This window comes from Saimiri boliviensis, chromosome 3 (genome assembly GCF_048565385.1).
Source record: "Saimiri boliviensis isolate mSaiBol1 chromosome 3, mSaiBol1.pri, whole genome shotgun sequence".
Taxonomy (NCBI): domain Eukaryota; kingdom Metazoa; phylum Chordata; class Mammalia; order Primates; family Cebidae; genus Saimiri; species Saimiri boliviensis.
In genome coordinates, this window is record NC_133451.1 from 160,308,795 (window position 1) to 160,330,923 (window position 22,129).

The 22,129-nt window shown below is 37.6% G+C and overlaps 1 protein-coding gene across 7 annotated transcripts in view; it reads right to left on the reverse strand.

The window, feature by feature from the left end:
- Positions 1-22,129, reverse strand: part of LARP1B (La ribonucleoprotein 1B) — a 171,588-nt gene that overhangs the window by 58,417 nt on the left and 91,042 nt on the right. The window lies entirely within an intron of this gene.

Consider the following 22,129-nt stretch of genomic DNA (forward strand, 5'->3'; position numbering starts at 1 on the left):
GAGATAAAAAAGGAGTTTGAGGGACTGCTTTTTCTCTATTTCTTCTAAGTTTTTCCCAATAAAACCCTGTATCTCATCTACGCCATGTGGTACTAATGGGTACATGAAACTTTACAGGGCAATGTTCAAAGAGGGTTTAAGCAAATAAAAAACATAACAAAGAATTTGTCAGACTGAAGCAAATTTAAAACAGGAAGCAAATTAAATATCATTACAAAATAGTTGTAGTAGCTTGCTCTTAATAACCAAAGAATCTTTTCCTTCTGTCTTTAAAGATGAATAGTCACTTGTCAGCTCAAACCATTTATTAGATCCCAATGTTAGCCTTTTAGATTATGATCTTTTTTCACTAAAGTATCTTTAATTACGTCAAAATGTATATTTCCAACATTTCTTCCTCAAAAGTTTTCAATAAGCTCTTCAAGCGAAATCAAAATCACTGCTCACTCCTCTTGTCCCTTACATTGCTACAGAGCTCAATATTAGCAACACCCAATTCGATAAATAATTATTGTATGTTTACCATATGTCAGAGATAAATAACACAATACTACCCGGATGGAAACATAAGTTGTGTATGTTTTTGTTTAGTTTTTTTTAACTAATTCATTAATGTATAACATACACACAGAAGAAGTGTACAAATCATCAGTATTCAACTCAATGAGTAATCAAAGATGACCAGAATTAAGTAATCACTATTCAGGTAAAGCAATTACTAGCACCCTAGAAGTTTCCTTTTCATGACCCTTCTGATCAGGATCTCCTCTTTCTCCCCAAAAATAACCGATACACTGACTTCAATACCATAGGTGTTTTGGATGTTTCTGAACTTTACAAAAATTGAATTATAGTGTATGGTTTCTTTCATGCAAAATTATGTATGTGAGACTGATCTATGTAAGTGCACGTAACAACAGTTTGTGGCTCTACAACAGAGGCCTGCAATCTACAGGCCCAAAGGTTAACGTCTGTTTTTATAAATGGCTATTTTGGAACGTAACTACAACCATTTGTTTACATATTGCCTATGACTGCTTCATTGCTACAACTGCAGAGTTAGGTAGACAACATATGACCACAGACAATGTAGGACCCACAAAGTTTAAGATATTTACTATATAGCCCTTTACAGAAAATGTTTTTCTACTCTTGCTCTATTCTACTGTATGAATACAGTGTAATTTTTTAAGAAATCCATTCTACTATTGCTGAGCACTTGGGTCCTGTCTCAGATTATAGCTATTACAAACAAATTTCTATAAATATGTTTTTACAAAAACTTCTTTTGGTGAATAGGAACACAAATTTTTGTTGGATATTTACTTAGGAATGGAATTGCTGAATCAGGCAGTAGGTTTCTATTTAACCTTAGTAGAAAATGCCAGTATTTCACAGTGGCTGTAGCTATTTACATCCCCTTTAGCAGTATATTAAAGTTCCTATTGAACTACATCTGCACCAACACTTGATATTTTCAGTCTCAAAATTTAGCCATCTGAACAAGAATGAATCCTAATGTAAACTATAAACTTTTAGCGAGAATGATGCATTTAGGTAGGTTCATCAACTGCAAAAAATGTACCACTGGGGTGGGGGATGTTGACAATAGGGGAGGCTGTGCTTGTGTGGGGGAAGAGGATCTACGGAAAATCTATCTTCTGCTCAATTTTACCATGAATCTAAAACTGCTCTAATAAATGTGTGATTCCATCATGTAACATTCTCAAAATGAAAAAAAGTATAGAGACTAAGAACAGATTAGTGGCTGCCAGAGGTTAGGGATAGCGGAGGTGAGGTAGGTGGGTGAGACTCTAAAGGGGTAGTACAGGGAGAACTTTGTGGTAATAATACAGTTCAGTGTCTTGACTGTGGTGGTAGTTACATGAATCTACACATGATAAAATGGCACAAAACTATACACACGCATTTGTGATAAGAATATCTACTGGCCAGGCGCGGTGGCTCAAGCCTGTAATCCCAGCACTTTGGGAGGTCGAGGCGGGTGGATCACGAGGTCGAGATCGAGACCATCCTGTCAATATGGTGAAACCCCATCTCTACTAAAAATACAAAAACTTAGCTGGGCATGGTGGCACGTGCCTGTAATCCCAGCTCCTCACGAGGCTGAGGCAGGAGAATTGCCTGAACCCAGGAGGCGGAGGTTGCGGTGAGCCGAGATCGCACCATTGCACTCCAGCCTGGGTAACAAGAGCGAAACTCCATCTCAAAAAATATATATATATATATATATTTTTTTCTGGTTTTAATATTATACTATATATTTCTTTATTCTTTTTTTCTCTGAAGACAGGGTCTTGCTCTGTTGCCCAGACTGGAACGCAGTGGTACAATCACAGCCTTGAACTCCTGGGCCCAGGTGATCTTCCCACCTCAACTTGTAGCTGGTACTAAAGGTGCATGACACCATGATTGGCTAATTTTTTTTTTTTTTAAGAGATGGAGTCTCCCTATGTTGCCCACACTGGTCTTGAACGCCTGACCTCAAGCAATCCTCCTGTCTCAGCCTCCAAAAGAGCTGAGATTACAGGCATGAACCACCTTGCCCAGCATTGTGCTATAGTTACATAAGATGTATATATTGTTATTAAGATGTGACCTTTGAAGGGAAGTGAGTGAAGGGTACACAGAACCTCTCTGTACTATTTTTGCAACTTCTTGTAAATCTATAATTATCCCAAAATAAAAATTCAGAAAAATTTTTTAATGTAGTCATCCTGGTAGTCATCCATATGTTTTATCTCATTATAGCTTAATTTATAACTCTCTGATAACTAGTGAGGCTGAAAACCTTTAGCTTCTTTTGTGAGGTGATTACTCAATTCTATTGCTCATTTTTCTATAGGGTTGTCTTTCTTTTATGGATTTGTAAGAGTTCTTTTTGTTTTTTGAGACGGCGTCTTGCTCTGTCGCCAGGCTGGAGTGCAGTGGTGCAATCTCAGCTCACTGCAACTTCTGCCTACTGGTTCAAGCGATTCTCCTGCCTCAGCCTCCTAAATAGCTAGGACTACAGGTGCACGCCACCACACCCGGTTAATTTTCGTATTTTCAGTAGAGACAGGGTTTCAAGTTGGCCAGGATGGTCTCGATCTCCTGACCTCATAATCCGTCTGCCTCAGCCTCCTTAAGTGCTGGGATTACAGGCATGAGCCACCGCACCCAGCCATTAAGAGTTCTTTATAGGCCGGGCGCGGTGGCTCAAGCCTGTAATCCCAGCACTTTTGGAGGCCGAGGCGGGTGGATCACGAGGTCGAGAGATCGAGACCATCCTGGTCAATATGGTGAAACCCCGTCTCTACTAAAAATACAAAAAAAAATTAGCTGGGCATGGTGGCGCGTGCCTGTAATCCCAGCTACTCAGGAGGCTGAGGCAGGAGAATTGCCTGAGCCCAGGAGGCGGAGGTTGCGGTGAGCCGAGATCGCGCCATTGCACTCCAGCCTGGGTAACAAGAACGAAACTCCGTCTCAAAAAAAAAAAAAAAAAAAAAAAAAGAGTTCTTTATAAAATGTTGTAAATATCTTTTGACTTTTTAACTTGACTTTTTATTCTCTTATGCTATCTTGATGAAAAGAAATTCTTTATTTTAATGTAATGTAATTTATCAGTCATTTCTTTAGTTTCCTGTCCAATAAATCTTCCCTACCCAAATATTATAGAGCTATTACTTCTATAATTTTTATTATTTTGTGTTTCACATTTAGATCTATAATTCATTTGGAATTGACTTTTGTGTATGATATGAAATAAGAATGTGTACTTAAAAAGAATGTGTAGGCCGGGCGTGGTAGCTCAAGCCTGTAATCCCAGCACTTTGGGAGGCCGAGGCGGGTGGAGCAAGAGGTCAAGAGGTCGAGACCATCCTGGTCAACATGGTGAAACCCCATCTCTACTAAAAATACAAAAATTAGCTGGGCATGGTGGTGTGTGCCTGTAATCCCAGCTACTCAGGAGGCTGAGGCAGGAGAATTGCCTGAACCCAGGAGGCGGAGGTTGCGGTGAGCCGAGATTGTGCCATTGCACTCCAGCCTGGGTAAGGAGCGAAACTCCGTCTCAAAAAAAAAAAAAAAAAAAAAAAAAAAGAATGTGTATTTGGCAGATGCTGGATGCAGTGTTTCATTATATCAATTAAGTCAAGTTCCTAAACTGCTCACATTTTCTATAACCTTACCGATTTTTTGGTTCTAATTGCTCCATCTAAACATTTCGTAAGAAAGGTGTGTTAAAATTTCCCACTATTATTATGAATGCATCTATTTGCCTGCAAATTTTATGTATTTTGAAGCTACATTATTAGACAAACACAAATTTAGAACTATTATATCTTTTGGGGCAATGAAACTTGTCATGATTATAAAACATCCATTTTTATATCTTGAATAATTTTTGCCTTAAAAATCTACTTTGCCTAATTACCAATAGAGTTATACCAGCTCTGTTGTGTTCAATGTCAATATTTATTTAAATATACACACATATTTACCCTTCCCACTGCTCTTCATTCTTCCTGCATCTCCAAGCTTCTTTCTGGAATCATTTTCCTCTGCCTGAAAAATTCTCTTTAGTATTTTCTTTAAAGCAGATCAGCTGAAAATAAATTTTCATAGTTTTCATTTCTCTGATGGTATCTCTATTTTAACTTCATTTTATACAGGTTTATTTAGAACTTTATTTATTTTACATCTCATAAAATTCACCTAAGTATACAATTCAATTATTTGTTTACCTTTATTCTTGAACACTATTTTCCTTTTCTTTCAGGCACAGTAACTACAACATCCCTTTGTTTCCTCACCTCCATTATTTCTACTGAGAAGTTAGCTGTAAGTCTTAGTATTAATGCTTGTAAAGTAGTATGTCCTTTTTATCCAGCTTTTGTTTTCAGCTGTTTTGTAATGATGGTCTTGACAAGGTTTTCTTTGTGTTTATCTTCTTTGAAGTTTTTAGGACTAGAATCTGTCCTTTGGTGTCTTTCATTAGTTTTGGTAAATTCTTAGCCATAATCTCTTCAAATATTACTTATGCTTTATTCTCTCTCTCTTCCCCCTTTGGAGAATCCAATGATATGTGTTAGACTTTTTTTTTTTACTGTATCTCCCATGTCTCTTACAAACTTTTCTGTATTTTCCATCTTTTTGCTCAGTGCTTCACTCTGGATTTTTCTTTTGATCCATCTTCCGGTTTAGTAATTCTCTTTTCACTGTACTGATCTACTGTTAAGCCTACCCACTGCATTTGGTTATCATATTTTTCAGTTCCAAAATTTCCACTTGATTATATTTTAAAGTTTCTGGCTCTATACTGAAATTCTCCATCTTATCTTTTATTTTTTAAACTTATTAAAAATAAAGTCTGCTTGATACCTCTATTTTCCGGATCACTAGGGGTCTCCTTCTATTTTCTGTTACTTCTTTTGTTTTTTTTCTTATCATATCATATTGTCTTCTGATATTCCTGATTATTTTTTGAGGATCAGACATTATTACTAAAAGTTTGAGACCTAGGATGATGATATAATCCTCCAGAAAGGACTCTGGTTCAGGCAGATGGTTAGAGGCATCAGCATGTTGATCAAATAAGAGATTAAAACAATTTAGAAACTGATCCTACTGAAAAAGGTGTTTTCCAATTTCACTCTAATTTCTAGGATATAGCCTTTCCAAGTTCCCAAAACTTGGAAGGTTTACTGGAAGTCCCTCTGTAGCTTCTGTACTCCAATTTTTGTTCCCTCCTAGTCTTAGAGTTTTTAAAAAGAGTCTCTTTTTAGTTTCAGTAACTTCTTTCGGAACTGGCAGATGCCTCTGAGGGAAACGAAGACTCAAATGCCAGCCTTATTTCTCTAGGTTTCCTTCTCTTTCCAGAATTTGACCACATGATGCTTTACTGTCTTGGCCTTCTACTGTGCCTCCACACAGAGTTTTTAAACCTACTTTTTCAGTTGTTCTCAGCAATAGGGTTGATCTGAATTAGGCAGTCTACTACAACTGTATGTACAACCAAAGCCTAAATTTTGTTTTTGTTTTTGTTTTGTTGTTGCTGTTTTTAATAAATTTATACCTTGCCTTGTTCAAAAAGGTACCAACATGATTTAATAATCTAATGGATGTAAAAAAAAAAGTTGTAGGCCGGGTGCAGTGGCTCACACCTGTAATCCTAGCACTTTGGGAGGCCAAGGCAGGTGGATCACCTGAAGTCAAGAGTTTAAGAGCAGCCTGGTCAACATGGCGAAACCTCATCTCTATTAAAAATACAAAAATTAGCCAGGCGTAGTGGCAGGCACCTGTAATCCTAGCTACTCAGGAGGCTGAGGCAGGAGAATTGCTTGAACCCAAGAGGCAGATGTTTCAGTAAGCCGAGATCATGTCATTGCACCCTAGCCTGAGCAACAGAGCAAAAACTCTGTCTCAAAAACAAAAAAATGTAAACAGATTACAATTTAGTGTAAGTCAAAAACAGATACATATGTGGTGCAAAGGTAGAATAGGAAAGTAATTTTTCTGGGGATGAGCATAAAATTTATCAAGTAAGAATTTCCTGGAAGAATAATATCTGAACTGGGGTTTATTAGCTAAAAGATAAGGAGTTTGACAAGTAAATAATGTGAAAAGCCATTGTGGGCACGGGAAATAGCACATGCAACTTGGTATTTATGGATACGAATTTTAAAGCAGAGAGCAACAGCACAATACAGATATATAAAAGCCAAATCAAGAATAATGAATTTTTACTTGCCAAAGAATTTGAACTTTATCTTGAAGGGTGTGAGGAACCACTGAACAGAATTAACAAAAACAGAAATCATCATATTTATATTTTAGAATGATGAAGAATGGCATTCTTTTCCTTGGAATCATTTACTTTGAAAATAATGTCAGCCTGAAACTATCAATGGCCACTGTTGCTCCCACAAAGAGAAAGTGTAACCGAAAATGAAGCTAACACACAGGAAAGCACACCAAAAAGATGGGGTAAAGACAAGCAAAATCATTCTTTGGTGTTTTACAGAAAGCCTTGCCTGAAATCAAGAACTGCTTCTTGGACTTGTAGTGAATTATCTCATTTGCTAGAGAAAAAAAAGGAAATGAGGAATAAGAAGGAAAGACTACTCTGACAAGAGTAAAACTAGAAAGAGAATGAAACAGCCCCAAGAACTTCCTATAAAACTTCTGTAGAGATATGATACATGGCAGTAAGAATAAATGTGAGAGGACTAATAGGACCTAATGACAAACTGCATGTTCGAAGTTCGGATGAGTTGATGGGGATTCCTAAGGCATCCAAGCAAAAGAAAAAATACAGGAGACAGGTTTGGTAGGTTTTCTTTCATTTTCTTTTTTTTTTTTTTTGAGACGGAGTTTCGCTCTTGTTACCCAGGCTGGAGTGCAATGGCGCGATCTCGGCTCACCGCAACCTCCGCCTCCTGGGCTCAGGCAATTCTCCTGCCTCAGCCTCCTGAGTAGCTGGGATTACAGGCATGTGCCACCATGCCCAGCTAATTTTTTGCACTTTTAGTAGAGACGGGGTTTCACCATGTTGACCAGGATGGTCTCGATCTCTTGACCTCGTGATCCACCTGCCTCGGCCTCCCAAAGTGCTGGGATTACAGGCTTGAGCCACCGCGCCCGGCGTTTTCTTTCATTTTCTAAAATGGGAGATAGAATATTAAAAAGATGTCTATGAAACATAACAGGAGAATTTAATAGGCTACTGGTAATGTAGTTCTAGAGTCCCACAAAAACCCAAAGAAGTCTTTAGCATACAGTTAATAAATAAAAACCCCAAACCTAAGAATAGAGTCTATCATTTTTGGAGAAGTTCTCAAAATAATAAGAGAAGAAGGCAAGGGATAAACCAGGGAAGACCACATTTAAAAGGTGAACCAGCTGGGCTCAGTGACTCAGGCCTGTAATCCCAGCACTTTGGGAGGCTGAGGTGGTTGGAACATGAGGTCAGGAGTTCGAGACCAGTCTGTTCAATATGTGAAACCTCATCTCTACTAAAAATACAAAAATTAGCTGGGTGTGGGGGTGACTGCCTGTAGTCCCAGCTACTCTGGAGTCTGAGGCAGAACAATCATTTGAACCCGGGAAGCAGAGGTTTCAGGGAGCTGAGATTGTACCACCACACTCCAGCCTGGGCAACAAAGCGAGACTCCATCTCATAAATAAATAAAAGTAAAAAATAAAAGGCAAACCAAGGCAGGGTGTGGTGGTTCATGCCTGTAATCCCAACACTTTGGGAGGCAAGCGGATCCTGAGGTCAGGAGTTCAAGACCAGCCTGGCCAACATAGTGAAACCCCATCTCTACTAAAAAAGCCAGATGTGCTGGCAGGCACCTGTAATCCCAGCTACTCGGGAGGCAGAGGCAGGAGAATTACCTGAACCTAGGAGGCAGAGGTTGCAGTGAGTAAAGATCGTGCCACTGTACTCCAGCCTGGATGACAAGAGCAAAACTCTCATCTCAGGAAAAAAAAAAAAAAAAAAGCAAACCAAAATTATAAACGTAAAACAAGACGTTCTGTTATGTAAGTTTTATCACAATTAAAAAACAAAGAAGGCAAGAAGACCATTTTGTTGTGCCATAAAATATAAATGTGCCGAACAGATGAGGACATGCTGATTATAAGCAGAAGCCATCGTAAGAGGGCTTTAACCTGACTAGGTTTGAGATTTTCTGAACATCAAAAGGAACAAGGACAAGAATGGACAGAAATCTATGCTGGAGTCCATACTACCACTAAAAAGGGAGAAAATTAAAATATTAAAATTAAAAATGAAGTGGAGAGGAAAGTTCTTTATAGAAGAATACTAGCAGACATACAGGGAATAACAAATTTAAAAATCACTGTCTTCTAGGAAGCATAATAGCTGATTCAAGCAAAAATCATCAATGGACACTAAAATATTAAATAAAGACTGTTTGCAAACAGAGTTTTAAAATATTACTCCAAGGGTCATTTGTTAATTACAAAGAAGAAAAGGTACATTTACAGTGAGCAAATCTAGTAGACATGATCAAAACCAACTGACCAAATCACCAATTATAACCACATCAAATTCTGTAACTAGTATCACGTGTCTCTGGAGAGCATACACTGAGCAGGGCATATTGCTATTTAATGTTCTTGTCAAAAATACTTAACATGGCCAGGCATGGTGATTTACGCCTGTAACCTCAGCACTTTGAGAGGCCAAGGTGGGCGGATCACTTGAGGTCTGAAGTTCAAGACCAGCCTGACCAACATGATGAAACCCCGTCTCTACTGAAAATATAGAAAATTAGCCAGACATGGTGGTGCATGCCTGTAATCCCAGCTACTCGGTAGGCTGAGGCAGGAGACTCACTTGAACTCGGGAGGCAGAGGTTGCAGTGAGCTGAGATCGTACAACTGCACTCCAGCCTGAGTGACAGAACAAGACCCTTTCTCAAAAAACAAAAAAACAAAAACAGAACTTAATCTGAAAAACAGCTAATCATATAAAGATATTGTGCAAATCAACTGGCCCAACTCTTGTAAACAAAACAACTGGCCCAAACTCTTGAAAAACATCAAAGTCATGAATGGCCAAAAAGAAAAAAAAAAAGGCGACACAACAGTTCTAAATGAAAGAACGTTAAAATTATATGACTCTCAATGCAATGTGTGATTCCTGGCTGGAACTGACTTAGAAAAACATAAATTGTAAAGGACAACTGCGACAACTGGAGAAATGCAAATATAAACTGCATACTCAATAACAGCATGCTATCAATGTTAAAATTCTTGTGTTTTTGATAATTGTGGATATGTAAGAGTATACTTGTTTTGGGGAGATACTTGCTGACGTACTTTAGGATAAGTTGACGTAATGTCTACAACTAACTCTTAAATGATTCAGAAAAAAAATGCATGTATATGCATCTACATATATTATACCTAGAAAAAAGGAAAAATGGTTAAGATGTTTGCTGAATCTAGGTGAACAATATACTGGCATTCCTCATATCATGTATGTAACTTTTCTGAAAGGTATGAAATATTTCAAAATGAAGACTTGGAAATAATAAAATACAGATGTGCATTACTGATAAGAGAAAAATGTTCACAACACTAAGTGAGAAAATTTCCTTGTCTTTCAAACTATACATTTCTCTGCAACTCATATTGGTCTGACTAGAAAGAGAGGAAGCTTAAGCAACAAGGATTTCCCTTCAGCCAAATTTCTTGAAAGAACCCTTGGTGCTTTAAATTTCTCACTTCCTATTCATGCCAATGTGAATTACAGTCTGGTGATAGGTCCAAGATGGTTAGCAGTAAGGGATATATATATATATATATATATTTTTTTTTTTTTTTTTCCCCCCAGACAAAGTCTCACTGTGTCACCCAGGCTGGAGTGCAATGCAATCTTGGTTCACTGCAACTTCCACCTACTGAGTTCAAGCAATTCCCACTGCCTTAAAATAAGAAGCCAGTGGGGGAAAAAGATGAAAGCTGGTTGGGTGCAATGGCACATCTATAATTCCATCTCTTCAGGAGGATGACGTGGGAGGATTACTTGAGGCCTGGAATTCACGACCAGCATAAGCAACATAGCAAGACACTGTCTCCACAAAAAATTAGTCAGGTATGGTAACACATGCCTATAGTATCAACTAACAGGTAGGCTGAGACAGAAGGCTCCCTTGAGCCCAGGAGTTCAAGGCTGCAGTAAGCTATGATCTCAGCACTGCATTTTGGTCTAGGCACAACAGAGTGAGACCCTGTCTGAAAATAAATAAATAAATAAAGCTACAGTTGAGATAGAATATGTCCCTGTATGAGTCATAATCTCAGACACTATTTATTTTTTTGGCCTCTTCAGTAAAACTATATATAATAACCAAACCTATTTTTTTTTTTTTGAGACACAGTCTTGCTCTGTCACCCAGGCTGGAGTGCAGTGGCATGATCTCAGCTCACTGCAACCTCTGCCTCCCAGATTCAAGCAATTCTCCTGCCTCAGCCTCCTGAGTAGCTGAGACTACAGGTACGTGAGATCACACTCGGCTAATTTTTGTATTTTTAGCAGAGATGAGGTTGCACCATATTGATCAGGCTGGTCTCGAACTCCTGACCTTGTGATCTGCCTGCCTTGGCCTCCCAAAGTACTGAGATTCCAGGCGTGAGCCACCACACCCAGCCCACAACTATTTTTTTTACTGCAAATTACCACGAGTGGACTTCCTGTCTCAATTGTTCCCTCTCCTCTCCTTCAATACCTTAAACAGTTCAATCACTTTTCCTGCTTTAATTCTCCCTTCTTTACTAACTACTCCAAAATCTACATTTCTGGCCTTATCATATCCAGGATTTAGAGAGAGGATAAAAGATATTTCACATGAATAGACACCATGACATCAACTCAACATTTCCAAATCTGATCTCAAGGTCATTCTCTCCTAAGTTTGCCTTGTTAATGTTCCTACTACTTTCATAAGATATTATGAACTGTTTCTTTAAAATCTCTTCCCAATCATGGTACTTTTTCATTCTCACATAAGTTGTTAATGAATTTTGAGAAAATAACTGATATTCCTTTTGTTCAGCACTTCATTTCACCCTTGGATTAGTATAAATGGATTTTTAACTCAACTTCTGTCCTGCCCTATTCTGATCTAGGTTAATGCCTCACATATATAAACCTATTAAATCACTATTTTGATCATTCCACTTCCCTTTATAAAAACTGCAATTGCTCTTTATTCTAAACTCCTATACAGCTTTTAAAACACTTTGCAATCTGGTCCCACCTCATCTACCCAAACAATCTTCAGAGTACTGTAGTGCTAACATTTAACTTGCAGAAATTCAATTATACTTGTTTGGCAATAATAATACACTTTTTAAATGGGTCAACAATGCCACTGCTATTCTACTCAATGAAGGTATACACTGATGTAATCAAACCCTAATGTTAATGCACAGAGAGAAAACCCTAACGAAAGGATGAATACATTTCGATAATGTCCTGACCACTGAAAAGTGCACAAACGAGTATAGTTTTACCATATCCTTTCATGTTCAAAAAATGCTGAAAAGCATAGAGAAATAACAACTAAAAGTAGAAAGAATTATCTTAAATATCAACTTCTGGCTGCTGCAGTGGCTAACACCTGTAATCGCAACATTTTGGGAGGCCAAGTCAGGTGGATTACTTGAGGTCAGGAGTTCGAGACCAGCCTGGCCAACATGGTGAAACCCTATCTCTACTAAAAAATACAAAAATTAGCTGGGCGTGTGGCAAGTACCTGTAATCTGAGCTACTCAGGAGGCTGAGGCAGGAGAATTACTTGAACCCCAGGGGTGGTGGTTGCAATGAGCCGAGATCCTGTCACTGCGCTCCAGCCTGGGCGACAGAATAAGACTCCATCTCAAAAATAAATAAATAATAAAATAAATTAATAAATAATAAATTAAATTAGATTTTTAAAAAGCAACTTCTAAAGAGAAAGAAGACCCACTCAATTAAAATCTTCATAGATATGCTCAAGTACTTCAAATTCAAGTACTTCAATACTTTATTTTATAAATATGATCCTGCTGTATTAATACATATATGATAAATTTAGATGCGTTTTTTTTTTTTTTTAAGACAGAATTTCACTCTTGTTGCCCAGGCTAGACGGAGTGCAATGGTTTAATCTCAGCTCACTGCAACCTCCACCTCCCAGGTTCAAGCAATTCTCCTGCCTCAGCCTCCTGAGTAGCTGGGATTACAGGCACCCACCACACCCAGCTAGTTTTTTGTATTTTTAGTAGAGAGGGGTTTCACCATGTTGGCTAGGCTGGTCTCAAACTCCTGCCCTCAGGTGACCCACTCACCTTGGCCTCACAAAGTGCTGGGATTACAGGTATGAACCATTGCACCCAGCCTTAGATGCATATTAAGGTGCAAGGCTATGCATAAAGTGATGTGTAATTACTTAAGATAATTAGGAATATTTTGATCATTCTCAACTTTCAACTTAAAAGGACTCTAAAACCTATTCCCAAATAATATTTAACTCTATTAGAGAATTCACAAATTTAGCTCTCATTAGAGCAATCAATGTCAAGAAACCTTTTGCTATACAGGAGCCAATTTAGAAAAAAAGTTGTAAACTCTGTATTTTTTCCATAAATTATATCAACAGGCCATTAATAAATACATTTGTGCTTACATATTACTGCATTCCATCAATGAAGGAGTGACTAGAAACTTCATAGATTATAATTAGTAGCCCTTTTTTTTTTTTTTTTACTATTGGCCATACTTCTATCTTTGATAAAGACACTTCAGAAACTCATTTGTTTTCCAGTTATCAACTTCATAAGTTTCTAATCTTGAATTCTGGGTCACAAAAAGTACTCTTCAATCCACTTTCTTTGAAACACAAGATTTTCTTCAGCCACTGTTCTAACAATAATCACATCCAGATTTCAATATTTAAGAGCCAGTCTACCCACTTAGAGTACTCTGTACTATTTTGTCCTCAACCTCTCTTTTTTAATGTTCCCCTTCATAAATTAAGCCCACGAGCTACCTTCCCTGGCTAGACTACTTATTCTGTTTTGATTTTGTACATATATCCAAGCATTGCCTAAAAGTCAAGGCAAAGCTCTTGCATGCGTCAAGGAGAGGAACTTTTGAAAGAATGTATAAAAGAACAAATTTTTTTCATCACTATCTTAGCAGTAAGAAAAAGGGAAAGACTGCCACAGAAATCTGAGCAAAGAAACCAGGGAGTCTCAGAAAAAGTGCAAGAAAGAAGTAGCCAGCTGGTCGTTTGGGGCTAACTAGCTCACACCCCAAACCAAATAAACAAATGAAGTCTCTCATCCCAGCTCAAAAAAGAGGTGAATCATAAAGAATCTGGGGACTGGAAACTCCATCACTCCTCAACACTGTTCACAAATTGCCTATTACTATGCTTAGCACCTAATGGCTACTCAAATATCTGTTAAATGAATGGATGAATGAATGAGTGAACAAATGGGATAGACAGTGTATCAAGGAGAATGTGTTCCAATGGAAGTCATCCTCTGTGACCTTATTTTATTTTTATTTTTGGTCAGGAATACTCAGCATAACAGTGAATCCTAGAGCAGATGTTTTATAATGCAGAATATTCATTACGTGGGACCTGGTTTCAAGTTCTAGCCTTCTCTAGGATACTTTCCTTGATTATGGCAACCTAAAAACTCTCAAAGTCCTTTCATCCAGCTATTTTTAAATAACTTTGTTTTATTCTGAAATATCTTGTATAAAACCTATGTGTACAGTGTAAAAATTAATACAATGAATACCACATGCTACTACCATCCATGTTAATAGGACACTGCCAATATCCTAGAATTCCCTTGTTTGCCTCTGCCCAATCCCATTCCCCTCCTTCTCTCCAGAAAAACCATTATAGTGACCTTGGCAAAGACCAATTTCCTAATTGTTCTTTCATTTATTACCTTTGAAAGTTTCCCTATACAATATATTTCATTACCCCTGTTTTGGGACTGTATATTAATAAAATCATATTTTCATCATATATTCTATGGCTAACATCCACCAAACTTATAAAACTTCTTTACTTTGGAATTTTTCTCACATACACAAAAATAGAAAAGTCCTATATACACATCATATAGTTTCAACAACTATCACCATTTTACTACTCTTGTTTGATCTATATTGACATTGTTTTTAAAATTATCTTCATTTCTATACCAATTATTTCACTGCTAAATACTACACCATTGTATACAAAACACACATTATACCAGTTTAGACATAATGAGGTTATTAGATTTAACAATATGTACGTGCCTCATAGTGTACACATTCAAAAGTTTCTCTACAAAAGACACACACATATGTATACATATGCACACAACTAGGAATGGAATTGATGCCTGTTAGAAATATGCATGTATATATATGTACAGGTGGAAATGGAACTGATACTTCTTAGGATACATAAACAATCAACTTTAATAAGTAATACTAAAGTTGGTTGAAACAACTTAATGAAACATCAACAGTGATGTGTGAATTCATGTTGCACTACTTCTTTACCAAGACTTACTACTGTCAGACTTTTTAATTTTATGATGTAATTGGTATGGTCTTCTGCTTCTGGCTATGGAGTAACCAATACCAATCTGTGCCTCCTAATGTAAATACCATAAAACTGATATGAATATGAAACAACTATTTTTAGGAACTGAACAAAAGCAAGGTAAGACTGTGATCTCTGAGAGAAGAGCTCACAAGATGGGCTCCACAATCACCCCAGCTCTCTTTCTGGGTACAATTTCCTAACCATGGCACAGCGAGCTTCAGCCCAAGCAAAGTGCAACTGTCCTGCTGAGCCGAGAAGGTAGTGCTTTAGAGTTCAGGACAGCTGAAGCAGTGGAACCTGTGGAACAGAGCACTGGAGAGAATCTATGCAGGGAAGGAGGGGGCACTAAGTCCATGTGAGGGTCAGGCTGCTCTGTGTCCTTAGCTGGAGGCAGAGCACATATGTTCAGTATACGACTACCTAAGCCATATCCCAAATATGGATAGCTGAACAGATATTATAAAGGTCCAGTAGTGCTGAGGGATGGTGAGGACACAAGCCCAGTTAAGAATGAATACCCTTTGTAAACTACTTATTAACACTCTGGACATTCATCTGAGATACAGCTTAGAAATGAAGCCATGCTACAAAATAAGGTCCGCACTGGAGTCTAGAGACTAAGACCTACTCTAGATTCACTAGCAAAGCCTAATATAAAACCTGATAAAATCTAGAAGAGACAGAATTTGGAGGTTAAGTTCTGTCAACTTAAAGAGGCTTTCCACAGATCTAACCTAACAAAGAGTAAAATAAGCCTACACAATTCCAAGTGAAGCCTACAACATCCAATAGAACAAAAAAACCTCAACATCCTTGAGAGCAAGATGATGTCTATAATCTCTACAGCATAATATCTATAATGCCCAGTATAAAATTTTAAAAATTACTAGCAGTGAAAATAAATAGGAAAATGTAAGCCATAGTCAAGGTAAAAAAGTAGTCAGTAGATTGCTCAAATGTTATTGTAAGATCTCTCAAACATCAGATTTTAAGACAAGAATTTCAAAGCAACTATTATAAATACATTTGAAGAAACAGAAGAAAAACATGGTCTTTTGTTTTTTTTTTGGATGGAGTCTCACTCTGTTGCCAGACTGGAGTGCACTGCCATGATCTCGGCTGACTGCAACCTCTGCCTCCTGGGTTCAAGTGATTCCCCTGCCTCAGTCTCTCAAGTAGCTGGTACTACAGACAATACATGCCACCATGCCAGGCTAATTTTTTGTATTTTAGTAGAGACATGGTTTCACCATGTTGGCCAAGATGGTCTCGATCTCCTGACCTTGTGATCCACCTGCCTTGGCCTCCCAAAGTGCTGGGATTACAGGCATGAGCCACCACACCCGGCCAAAACATGGTCTTAATAAGTAAATGGATAGGAAATTACAGCAAAAAAAAAAAAAAAAAAAAAAAAAAAAAAAAAATGCAAACCATAAAAAATAGAAATTCCAGAGCTGAAAAATTTACACTTGGATGGGCCTAAAAACAGAATGAAAATGGTAGACAAAAGTTAGTCAAGTTTAAGACAGACTGATAAACACAGTCTAATTTATAGAACATAAATATTTCAGAAACAGAAAGAGCCAGGCATGGTGGCTCACACCTGAAATCCCGGCTACTTAGGAAGCTGATACAGGAAGATCACTTGAGCCCAGGAGTTCACAAGTCTCGGTAATATCTCAAGGAAACAAAACAAAACAAAAAAGCAGAAAGAACCTAAAGGACCTGTGAAATATTATCAAATGGTATATAATACACATATAAGTGAAATCCCAAAGTAAAAAATGAGTAAGGAACAGAAAAAATATTTGAAGAATGACTGAAATGTCCCCAAATTTTATGAAAAACATCAAATTACTAATTCAAAAGTTTCAGTTAACACCAAATTGAATATATTCAAAGAAAACCTAACCAAGACGCATCATAAAACTGCTAAAAATCAATGGTAAAATAAAAATCTTGAAAGCCAGAGGGGAAAACAACACATTACATACAAGGGAACAATAATACAAATAATGGCTGACTTCTGTAGTTCTCAACTGGGTTTGGATTTTTGTCCACATCATACATTTTTCATTTTCATGGGATTGGGGTGGAGGAATGTTACTGGCATCTTGTGGGTAGAGACTAGAGATAATGCTAATCATCATGTTGTAGATGCATAAGACAGCTTCTACAACAAAGAGTCATCCAGTTTGAAATGTTAATAGTACTGAGGTTGAGAAACCTGTACTACATGCTTCGAATCCTATCCAGTCTCATATTTTCAGGAACTCAGCCCCATTATCTACTCTCACCTGTATCTTTAGTTCTCTCTTTCCATTGGACCATTCCCAACACCATGCAAATGTTCTAGTACTTTTCATTGTTTAAAAGCATATTAATACACACACATACATTGTGCCTTAACTTATCTATGTTCAGATACTGTCATTTCTCCAATACCTCTACCAAGTTTCAATATTTAAGTGCAATACACTCATATACATTTGAATGTATTATACTCATATTTCTGCATATGAACTCATTCACACTTTCCCCCACCACTGTTCCACTGAGATAATCCAGCAAATTTTTTCTCTTTGTTTATCAAGAGGCTCAAAACTAAATTCAGTGGTCAATTATGATAGTTCTCTTCTGCCAAGATTTTCTAGTTTAATTAGCTCCACTTCAATTATTTAGAAATTGTATTTTCAATTGTCAGTTATGTTCACTACCAAATTCCCAGCTCCCAACATTGTTTGGCACACAGTAGACACTCAAATATATGTTGATGAATGAATCCCTGGTGAGTATTATTATAAGGCTACCATATTTGAAATATAGGACTAACTTGTGCAAGTGGTTATGGCTAGAATTTACACAATGAGGCAAAACCTGAAATCAGGCCTCTTTTTTATTTTTTATTTTTTTGAGGCAGTCTTGCTCTGTCACCAGGCCCTAGTGCAGTGGCGCGATCTCAGCTCACTGCAACCTCTGCCTCCTGGGTTCAAGTGATTCCCCTGCCTCAGCCTCCTGGGTAGCTGGGACAACAGGCATGCACCACCATGCCCAGTTGATTTTTGCATTTTTAGTAGCGGTGGTATTTCACCGTGTTGGCCAGGATGGTCTCAATCTCTTGACCTCATGATCCACCTGCCTCAGCCTCCCAAGTGCTGGGATTACAGGCGTGGGCAGTCACACCCAGCCTCTGAAATCAGGTCTCTTGATTCACTTAGCTCTCCAGCAGAAAGAACTTCAGTTCAAAACCATTTCTAAAGAGAGAGTGACTACAGTTAACTTGAGAGCTCATCTTGTCCATGAAAGGAAAGTGATCTGAGAAGTCTTTCAGAGTAAGGTGCCAGGAAGAGTGTAAAAGAATTTTGCATTTTGAAATATACAACATAAGAGGACTAATAATGGAACTGTGGCACCTGGGAAGAACACTACAGACTGTTCTTTGATGGCACAGTTTCTATATAAAGCCTGCCTAAACTTCCACATACCTTAAATTTCTGGTTTTCCCTCCATTTGTTTCATTGTTCCTGGTCATCCATAACCAACTGGTCTTTGTTCTTTCTTCACATATGAAGAAAGATTTTTAGTTTTCAAAATTCTTTACAACCCCACGAGGTAGACAGGAAAAGAATGATCCCCGCCTGAGATTCACAGAAGTTAGGTTTTGGTCCAGAACTGCACTACCAATGGAACTTGCACAAAGTTGACTGCTGGTCAAGAACAGGCTTTGCCAGACAGGTTCTCAACTTGGTGTACTTCTCTTATGAGGAGAAAAGGATCAGCTCAAGTGGTAGTGAGGAGACAGGAGGTTTACATGATTCTCTTCCTGACAAGTCAGAATGAAGCTATTGTTTCTGTCCAGCAGCCATCTCCTGGTAAATGTATACAGCATTTCCACCTTTATACCAAATACTCTGCCACAACTGAAGTTCCTTTCACTATCCGAAATAAATTCAGGTAAGGACTTGCCTCATTTGTAAGGGGGATGCTGCATAAGACAGCGAAGTTATCGCCAAAGTCAAAGTGAATGAGACCCATCCAGTCTTCTAGGGCTCAAGGACCTCAAAAATTCCATGATGCTGTGTGGGTCAAGGCAGAAGAAGCCACTAAGGTGGGCTCTCTTGTTGAGAGTGTAACCTCTCAGTAATGTGCTTGCTGATGGTCTCAATCACCTATCAACTGGAAATGTTCTCTCAAACACCACAAAACCAAGTACATCCAAGAAAAACTGGGAACTGGTGTCTAGGCCACCAGTGAAGAGTATAAGTTCACCTGATGATACTATAAGTAGTACTGGACAGAATTGGTATATTTCACAACTGTAAATGCAATGGGCCTAAAGAGATTAAGTGACTGGCAGATATGATTCAGAGGTTTCAAATTTGAAGGTTCTTCCTAAATTGCTGGAGATAAACACATTACCACATTTGGGTTTCTACACAAGCAACTTGGGCAAAGGATAGAATACTGAGCAACGTGTAATGGTTTCTCTCTCTTATTAGATACAAATTAAATATTTCTAGTTAGGGGAAGGTATCATGAGATAGCGGACGAGAAAATTCCTGAGCCCAGATGCTAGCCAATTATACCAGTGATAAGATGTAAAGGCCTACTAACACATTTTTGGGATGGACATCTGATCTCTACATCCTATGTTAACAAAGCCTTCAATACTATACAAACATATACCACTCAAGCAGACCACTGAAAAGGAAGACAAATAGCTGGACACAAAAAAACGGAGACAACTAGCCAGGCGCAGCATCTCACGCCTGTAAATCCCAGCACTTTGGGAAGCCAAGGTGAGTAGATCACAAGGTCAGGAGTTTGAGACCAGCCTGGCCAATATGGTGAAACCCTGTCTCTACTAAAATTACAAAAATTAGCCAGGCATGGTGGTGAATACTTGCAATCCCAGCTACTCGGGAGGCTGAGGCAGAAGAATTACTTGAACCTGAGAGACGGAGGTTGCATTGAGCTGAGATCATGCCTGAGTAACAGAGGAATACTCCATCTCAAATTTAAAAAAAAAAAAAAAAAAACTGAGACAATCAACCTACCTTGACTTAGACCAAGGGAACAACAACATGGCAGCTTCAAGAAGTAAATAAATCAGCTTTGGCTTGCCTCTTTTTGTACTCCCCAACCTTCTTCAATTTTAGCCTTTTAGTACTGTTATGAAATATGTCTCATAGAAGAATGCATAAAACATACATGTGCAACATAACTTATTCATTTAACAACTACCAGAAACACAACTGTTAGTATTTTAGTAACTTCTGAGTATCCTATACCTCCCTACAGCCCCTACGATGAACAAACAAATCCTGACTTAAGTAACAATTATTCCAGGTTTTCCTTTATGCAACAATCTATATACATATGTGTACCTAAAAAATACATGTTTCATTTGACCTGTTCTTGAGCTTTATGGAGTCATATTGTATATGAAAACTCAATTCTTTCATTCAGCATTGTTTTCTAGATGTATTCATAAAGATATGTATGGCAATCATTTTTTTCACTACTATTTAGCTACTTTTCACTACTATAATGATGACAGAGTCAACTACTGATAGATACTTTGAATAGTTCCAATTTGTGACTATAATGAATTATTCTGCTATATTATTACATATTGCTCCTGGTGAACACATGTAAATTCCTCTAGGGTAGCACCATCCAATACAAACACAATGTAATCTTAAATTTTCCATAACTACAAAAAATATACAAAGAGGTACACTTTAAATATTTCATCTATTTCAACATGAAATAATTATTATAATTTGATATTTTTTTTATTCCTTTTTGTTATGAAATCTTCAAAATCCGGTATTTCACATTTAAAACACATTCTATTTTGACCAGCTACATTTCAAGGGCTCAATAACTACATGTGGTTAAAGTTTACTATATTTAAACAATGCAACTCGAGAATATATTCCTGAGTAGAAATGGTGGATCATAGCATATGGTTTACCATTTTTTATTCCCACAGATTGAGGTTCTTGCTCCAAAATTTCTACTTACCATCTGATGTCTTAACACTGCTAATGTAAGTTTTATGAACTATTTCATTGAAATACTAATTTTCATCTCCTTGACTAATAATGTTGAACACCTTTCCATGTTCTCAATCATTTAGACTTCTTTTGCAAAAAGCCTGTTCATGTCTTTTAAGTAGTAAATCTTTTTGTTTTTTTTTGAGACAGAGTCTCACTCTGTCATCCAGGCTGGAGTGCAATGGCACAACCTTATATTGAATCTTTTTTAACAGTTACAGTATTTAGTAAATCTATTTTATAAATTCTTTTCTTCTTTTTGAGATGATGTCTCTCTATATTGCCCAGGCTGAAGCGCAGTAGCCATTCAGAAGTGCAAGCATTGCACACTAAAGCACTGAACTTTTGAACTCAAGGGATCCCTCTGCCTTAGCCTCTAGAATATCTGGGACTAGAGGTGCATAATAGCACCATGCCTGACTTACAGACAGTCTTTAATGCTCAGACTGTTACTGGTTTGGGGACTTTTTATGCTTCTTTTAAAAAATGATATATGTATATACATTGTACATGCTTCTGGAATACATGTGCTATGTTGATACCTGTACACAATGTGTAATGATCACATCAGGGTAATGGGGATATCAATCACCTCAAATATTTTTCTTTATTCTATTTTTCCTTTTCTTTTTTATTCAAGTGATCACAGTCTTTCTTCAATTAGTTAATGTGAATTTCCTTTACTAATTTTTCTAGCATAAAATTAACTCATGTTATTGAAATGAACACAACTTGGTTATCTATTATTTTAAAGACTGCTAAATTGGGCTTGCTAAAAGATTGTTTAGATTTTTTTTTTTTTGAGATGGAGTCTCACTCTGTTGCCAAGGCTGTCATTCAGTGGTGTGATCTCAGCTCACTGCAACCTCCACCTCCTGGGTTCAAGTGATTCTTGTGTCTCAGCCTCCTGAGTAGCTGAGATTACAGGCA